Raw genomic sequence first — 8371 nt, 5'->3', positions numbered from 1 at the left:
ATAAAGAAAATTTGAAAAAAGTTACTTGGCTTGGTGCTTTCATAACTGCAAACTCAAAATACACCCACAAGTAAAAAAGAATCAAGATATTGGTTAAAAAAAACTATGTTTGTGTAATAGCATTATTCACATGAAGTAGATGATATGTTTGATTTGTCGATCAGCTGTTTAGTTTCAAATGAATTAATAATGTCAAAGATTTGTGATTTAAATACATAAATTATTATAGTAAAGTTTTTAAATCATGGTACCTAACTTATTCTCCACTAAATCTTACTATTCCCAGCAATAAAATAAAGTAGTAAGATCCATTATGGGTAAACTTTAAGGTACACAATCCTTGATTGAAATGTAGTAGGTATACATTAAGAGTCATAATACACAGCAATTATTATGTAGTAGACTTTGACTATTTTCAAGTAACAAACATATGTTTCTGTAAATAAAAATTATCTCCCATGTTATCCTTATGGAGAAATATGAAACTTTAAAGGGCTCCAGGGTCTCAATCTCTCATTATTTCCCTAAAAGGAAAGTTTCCTGCACAACTTCACGTTACCCTCTTTCCAATGACACCAAAAACATGTCAATCGGTTCAGTAGTTTCGGAGGAGTAATTGTCACAAAAATCGTGCTTGCGTATTAAATAAGTATAGATATGAAAAACATTGAAAACAATAAGTTCATTTGAGTGACAGTACTAATAAGTTTAGATTCAGTAAGACTTTTGGAAATGTTTAATATAAATATAACTTATTAAGCAACGTTTGGTAAAAGACGTATAGAAATTGTCTTTCTATAGTCAGGGACTAATAGAATAGATCTTACCAATTAATAACGTATTAAAGATACATGTTTATCACAAAGACAAGTATTTACTCTTCAAATGCTGTCAATAGCATCTTTTTCAGCCGTCAAAAACCTGGTAGTGCAGAACGGCTTGCATTTAATTTCCTAATTTCAATGACATGCACACTACTTTATTTAAAGGGCTCTTACCACCCCTTACATCCCCTTAACGCCTCCGGCAACCCTGATAGACACTTGCCCTTACTGTGCATTGTTAAACACTCTTGAAGTATTCTAATCTACTATATTCCTACAAAAAATCATCAACATCTATAAGTCTCTTGTAGCTAATATTACAAGCATATAAAATTCAAAGCTAAACAGCCTTCAGAATGAAATAAAAGTATAACTGTTGGTTTTATGACGCCAGTGCCTTACAAGTTTAAATGGATCTAAAGTCTTGTATTTAACGGTACAGTATTTTAAAGTTAATAACTTTAATACTTAATATATATGTATAGTTGTTAGGTTTTTTAATTCAATGTAGTGTAAAATCTAGTCAAATTAGCAATTAAAAGTAAGATTACATATAAGTATTGCAACTATAGATAATTACAATTACAATTTATTTATAATATTGTGCTTTAGCTTAACATGGGTGACATTGGTTGCTTATAATTTTACAAAACGTTAACATTAGCTCTTGGTTATAACATTTATAACCAATCAGCTAATTATAATCGATTAATAATAAACTGCTCGTCCGTTATTAAAAATAATTGTGTACATTTTCTCTAATATAATATAATAGGAGGAGTAGCTATGCCATGTTTTTTTTTTAGGACAATAAGGGAAATAATGGTTTATATTATTAAAACTATACAAAGATTAGTCCATTATGTAGCCTGCATGACTATGATATAATTTTTTGAGGAATGCGATAAAAAGTGCTTTAGAATTTATTTTGTAAATTATTGATTCAAAACAATATATTTTGATGTCGTAATAGATCAAGTTAATCTTTTTTACGGACCTGTAAATGCGTTATAAGAATTTATCTTAGTGAGGCATGTGTTTCCTAAATAGTTCAAACGTGTGGTTCAAACAGAAACGTAAGGGAGAGAGGAACACGTTTCAAATTAACTTTACAAATCGCTTTACAAAGGGATGCAGTAGTGGCTTAGTGCAGTTAAATATACTGCAACTGATTGGTTAGGAAATAAACAACATATGATATAATACAGTTGTTATATTACACCCCAAACAAAAATAGATGGTGTAGGCATAATCAGCAAAAAAGGTATAAGTTAATTATCTGGTAAAACTGTAATTGTCTAAAAATGATGTAAAATACAAAACCATTTTTGGTAAAATGTTTACATACTTGTTGACTTAGAAACTTGTAATTGAGTTATGAAAATTAATTAATATCTCCTACACTACTATATATATTTTAACTTTAAACACAAATATTAAAGCACTGTAGTAAGCGTAATTTCAATTAGGATATGCTCAATCACGTATTACCACGTTCATATTGCATCTTCAAACCTAATTTAAATCAGATTTAATTAATTTGTAGCTATTTAATGATTTTCTCATTTCGTTGGCATGAAACATTTCAAACTTATTCTATTAAAAGCTGTTATGTGATCTTGAATTTTTTTTATCAATGCATACAAGCCTACATATTTAACTGTAAAAAATGTACATGCATTTTTATTAATTTCTATAACAATTTATGTAAGTTCTCAAAAAAACAAAAGACAAACCTTAAAATTAAGAAAGACACAAATTTACGAATCTTTGTTTTAGTTTGTAATATCATGAATAACGAAAGTGTGACATTTGTTAAAGTCAAATATTCTCTCCACGTTTTCATTTGCTTATCATTTCGTGGAAACTCCTAATCTTATATTTGATAAGTGTTTGCATATTCTACCTAACACCTTCCTTGCATACTTAACTAACACTTTAGTTTTACTGTCTTTACTCTTCTCTAGATGAGAATATATTCGTTTACAAACGAATAAATAGATAACTGTACCGTTGTTATGGATGTTTGATTTAGGATAAAAAAGAATGGTACGATAAGATGGTATAAAATATTGGTAAAAACCATAAAAAATCTAATATGTATCTTGTTAGTGACTACAGAATGAAATTTTAGTAAGGGGAGAAAATGTTTTATTCAATTAAATGCACTAAGGGTTGATTCATAAAATTTCCTTTGAAATATAAACTTATAAATTTAAATAGCTCACACACTGTTTAGTACCAAATTCTGTTTTAAATATTATTTTGTGGAGGTACTAGTACTGTCGCTCCTGACGTCATGAAGACGACGCATCCCCACCATCGCAGAGGCACTCACGCACTGACCGGCGTCGCGCCCAGACGCACGCTACCGCAACTCCCCATAATGAACATTTAATTTGTCTATGCACACTCTGTCACTTTACCAGTTATGTATCAATATACCCCTCTTTTATGTAATTTCTGAGTGAGTTATTTGTTCCCCCGCTACACTATTGTCTACACCGCTCCTACGATGACAGCTACCATCTACCTCGTTCATGCCACTCTTGGACCTGCTTCGGACAACCCTGGACCACACCAAGGCCTCCCAGACTTCATTTCTGTCATTTCATGTCTGCCCGCATTTAAAAGTTTAAATTTGCTAAACTGCTTGCACCAAACACACACATTTTTAGAGAAGATAACTGAAGAACTTAAGACAATATTCTCATGAAATTTAACAGTTGAGTTGGTATCCATCCGTAAAAAAGGACAAAAGGATTTTTAGACACACTGAAAAGCTTTTAAAACAAACTACTCCTTACAAATAGAAAGGCTGTGTGTTTAAACCAAAGCCTTTTTCATAGCACATATATTCCCTGTAGGGGAGGATCCCCATGTACCTACAGTGGGGAGTGTTTATCACCACACAACATGGCTGAGTATCGCAACTGTTAATGACAATACAACATCTGTTTCATAATATGTTAGAATAAAACTCTTACTAGTTAATTAACAGTTTGTTTAGTTAATGTTTGTAAATATAGCAAATGTTGCAGTTTACATAGAGATAGTGCATTTTCTAAAATTTTCTTTATCCGGTTACCTTCATCACCTCGAGTATACAATTCAGTAAAATGGGCCATATTTTCAAAGGTGATTTAAATATGTAGAGCATACGTTAAATGGTAAATGATATCATAAGAAATGGGTTTTATATATCCATATCAGTCAGTTTCTTTATAGTTATGATTATGTACTTATGTTATTGTTTTCTTGTGGTTATTTACTTAAAAAACTCTACTATTGGCCCTTATGATTGGAAAAACCTTGATTAAAAAAATGTTTTTACTTATCTGCATTGCTAAGCCAACAATGATTAGCGACAAAAGGGAACGACAATAAATATAAAATAATAACTTAAATAATGAAATTGGCTGGATGTATTTTTTTTTAATTTTACTATTATAAATATGGTAGTTTCTGGTAAATACTACGTTAAAAGAACCTTAAATTAACAGTTTTAGTGATAATTTACCTTTTTACTTGAACTATAATTAACTATTTTAACCATGGTAGGCCTACTTGATAGACAGAAATATGTTAATTTTTGTTTCTTTAGAATTTTAAAAAGTGATAGTACAAATAATTAATTTACTCTACTTAAAAAAAGGAATTAACTGATGCTACACAAACCATTATTTATGTATCTTCTAAAAAAGGTCGTAACACAGATATGATATTTGTCAGCTTAAAAACAAACAATTTGGTGGTTGGAAATTTCAAAACCAACAATTCGGTAGGTGGAAGTTGTCAATTTAAAGTAAATGATTCTGGTGTTAATCAAGTTTTTTGACGTTCATATTTGCTCATTTTCACGAAGCCCAATCGATCCTTTCTAAATGAAACTCTAAATTTCAGATTTTAGTGGGGATATAAGAGTTACTGTTGTTCTAAGCTTACCTTTAAGAGATTCGTGAATGACAGTAATGCATCTGATAAGTAAAATAGTTTCAATATGTTCCGATATGTTCAATATGTTTCGATATGTTCAATTAAGAGTTACATCCCAATTAGAGAAAGTGATTAGAAATTTTTATTCTTACGCTAAGTTTACGAAATTTTTTTCTTTTATACTTTAAAATATCAGAACTGTATTATAGTAGTTATCACTGTACGAGTCAAAATATGTAATATGTTCAGCTGATGTCGTCATTATAAATATCTGATAACATTTTTTTTGAACTGTAGTGTTGACACATTAGATTACCCACCTTGTATACGCGTTTTTTTTTTTAATATAATTTTAACATAAAAATTTACTTAGATTGTCATTTAGGAATAATTAATTTGTAATTTGATTGGTGATTTTGGTGGATCCTATAACATTTTCCTCATCAAAGACAAAATCTAATTTTAAATTATTTTTATAATTATATTTTTTCAACTCTTTAAACTTAAGTTCAACGTTAAAGGTACCTTTTTGATGAATACAAGGTAGTCTAAAGGGTTTAAATTTTACAGTATTTAATTCAAAGGTCTGAGGTTGAATCTGTGTAGAAATCAATTATATGTATTCTTATATTTTGAACAATAAACGTTACACACAGGTTCTTTCTTAAAAAAAAAACCATATAAATAACAAACCAATGAAGCAAGACTATAATTAAAAAAAAATTTAGACTTTAAGTGAAGTTCCTTTATGGTGAATAAAATATTACCGCAATTCCCATGGTAAGACCTGAACCCGGGACCGATTAAGAGTTTTAACATACAACGATCCGCGCAAAAACACTTAAAATAATTAATAAATTTAATAAATAATTAAATTAAAAATTCAATATTAAATAAAAAAAATAATTAAATAAATTAATTAAATATTAAATAAATTAAATAAATTAAATTAAATATAATAAATATAATAATTAAATATAAATTAAATATTTAAATAATTAAATTAAATTTAAATTAATAATTTAAATTAAATTAAATTTAATAATTTAATTTAAATTTAATAAATTTAATAATTTAATTTAAATTTAATAAATTTTCTTATCAAACAAACAGCACAAGTCATATGTTTTCATTCCTATTCTATCTTGACAATGGAAAATACATCGGTCCTAACCAAATAAAGACGTGTGTTATGCGGAGACAGTCTGATCCTCTAAATAAACGTCAGCATTCTCGTCAAAAGAGAATGTAAACAATGTTGTCTAGGAGAAATCATTTGTTTTGGTTCTGAGATCTTTAAGAAGGAATGTGACTAGGTTATAGTTTTGATGTTAAGGTAAAAAATATTTGTAGCTTTCAAATATGGAAGAATATTACATGATTCTACGGGACAACGTTGTTGAAATTATGTTTTAATAATTGTTGTTCCTCCATTTTCAATTATAAATTATCATCCTATAATCTTAACACGTGAATACAGTTTTATGAAAAGTAATAATGCTCGCAGAAAGAAGAACTATTTTATTTGTGAAACCATCATCGAACTTGTAATTTATACGATAAACTCAAATAAAAAGATACATTAGGTAAGGGAAATTCTTCAGGAAGTAGTTTTATTGTTACCTACTAGTTCCAGTGAACTTAGAAAAACTTTATGACTATAAAAACGTCAAAATATAACTCCATATATATATATATATTTTTTTTTTGTAAGAGCCGGCTGAGGATTGAATATCTCAGAAATATACACCAACAATGTAATACTTTATTATTTTACCTTTGAGGAAGATTTGTCGTTCTGCCATCGTACGTCAAGCTAAGCTGAAAATAGGCTTAGGCACATAAAGGACGAAACCTTTTGGACTTAGGATAATACAAAGATATGAATAGCACGATATTCTAATAAAATAGCTCGGGAATAAAGCGGAAGAAACAATATAGTTATAAGATAGAAATTGACTTAAACACTATAACAACCTAAATAGAAAATAATAATGATCTCAGAATATTTTGTTTGTTGTAAATTATAATTTATTGAGCTTAGAAAATAAATATTTCATTATCCTACTCTAAACGAGTTTCCCCTATTGAGAAGAAGCTGTTACAGTCCGAACTTTATAAAACTTGGTACGTAGGTTAAGATGTGAAAGACCAATTTATAAAAAAAATCATCTTGATTCAACTAAAAATGTTAAATTGGCGGCCATTTTAATTTTTTAACTTAAATTACTCAAAAACGGCTAATTTTTTTGAAAAAAATTCAAGAACATTTTTATTTAGCATTTGTAAATTACCTTTCAAATGATACGAAGTGCTAAAAGATTGAATTAATAGATACCTGAAATATAAACAATTTTTGTTCTAAAATGGGGTAGAATAAGGCTAGTCAGGTTTGCTCCATTTTACAACTAAAATGGGTTGTACATTTTCAAAAATAAAAATGTTTATGTAAAAAATACAAAATGGCAGATATTTGGTTAACGAAGTGATTTTGGAAATAGTTTTATTCTTGATTTTCTCTTTATTTTGACCCATAGAACCATTTCCCGGAGTTTGGCTGTTTACTTACAGGACAGCCTGTATACGGTTAGGTTTTGAAAAAAAAAAATTATTTGATTAACCTATGAAGAAAATACAATAATTTATTTTATGTATCAAATAAAAATAGTCTATTATTCTTTGTAAACCTAATATTCCATTTTAGTTAATTTGTATTAAAATGCGTACATAATTTTACGTTTGCGTCACAACAAACTAAATGTTTACCAACAAATGTAAAACATACCAACATTAATGATTCCTAAAGCTTTTAAGGTATGACATAACAGACATCTTTATTTATGTTAATTTATTTTGTGAATATAACGTAAAACATTTTACATGGCCATTCACATTTCATATTCCCAAAAAACCCTTTAAAACGCATAACCAAATTTTTTGATAAAATATTCTTACGCATAGCATGCTGATTCCACTGGTTTGTACTTACATTAAGAGGAAGCATATCTCAAGCCCCGTACCTCATTTGTATTCAATGAGATCCACCAGGCACCAGGAAGTTCCGATGATGACAATGAGTTGTAAGCTTGCTCTATGTTAACATGATTTACACGCTGGTAGGGGAATGCTAGGGGATGGCATAAAGCGTGCAATTAAATAGTGTTGATACTCTCAATTTCTAATTGGTATACATCCTATTAAAAAAAAATGTTGTAGTTTATCATATCGTTTGTGCTTTTACGAGTGCTTAAACGAGTGCTAAATAACTAGTGCATGTTTTTTTTTTACTGAAGTTAATGGTAACCTTAAGCCTCAGAATAAAAAAAATTAATATCGCAACGAATTTACCCAGTCAGTGTCTTATACAATCTTATTTTTTTAAACTGAACATAAAAATTATGAAACAATTAAATATATGCATACCAATGTCATCGTCATGTATTGAGATAAAAATTATATGTGGTGATTAAGGTTTTTCGTTGTAAAAGATAAATTTACCTTGTTAGATTCTTTAAATAGCCCAATATGTTATGAGTTAACAAACACATATACTCAATTGCGATTTATAAGGCTAGGTCCACTTGTCCTATAATTTACATAATTATGAGTGA

Source organism: Macrosteles quadrilineatus, unplaced genomic scaffold (assembly GCF_028750875.1).
Source record: "Macrosteles quadrilineatus isolate MER2022 unplaced genomic scaffold, UCM_ALF_1.0 Scaffold_8__2_contigs__length_117827958, whole genome shotgun sequence".
Classification (NCBI taxonomy): domain Eukaryota; kingdom Metazoa; phylum Arthropoda; class Insecta; order Hemiptera; family Cicadellidae; genus Macrosteles; species Macrosteles quadrilineatus.
The sequence above is the reverse complement of the archived record's forward strand: the minus strand, read 5'-3'. Positions refer to the sequence as shown.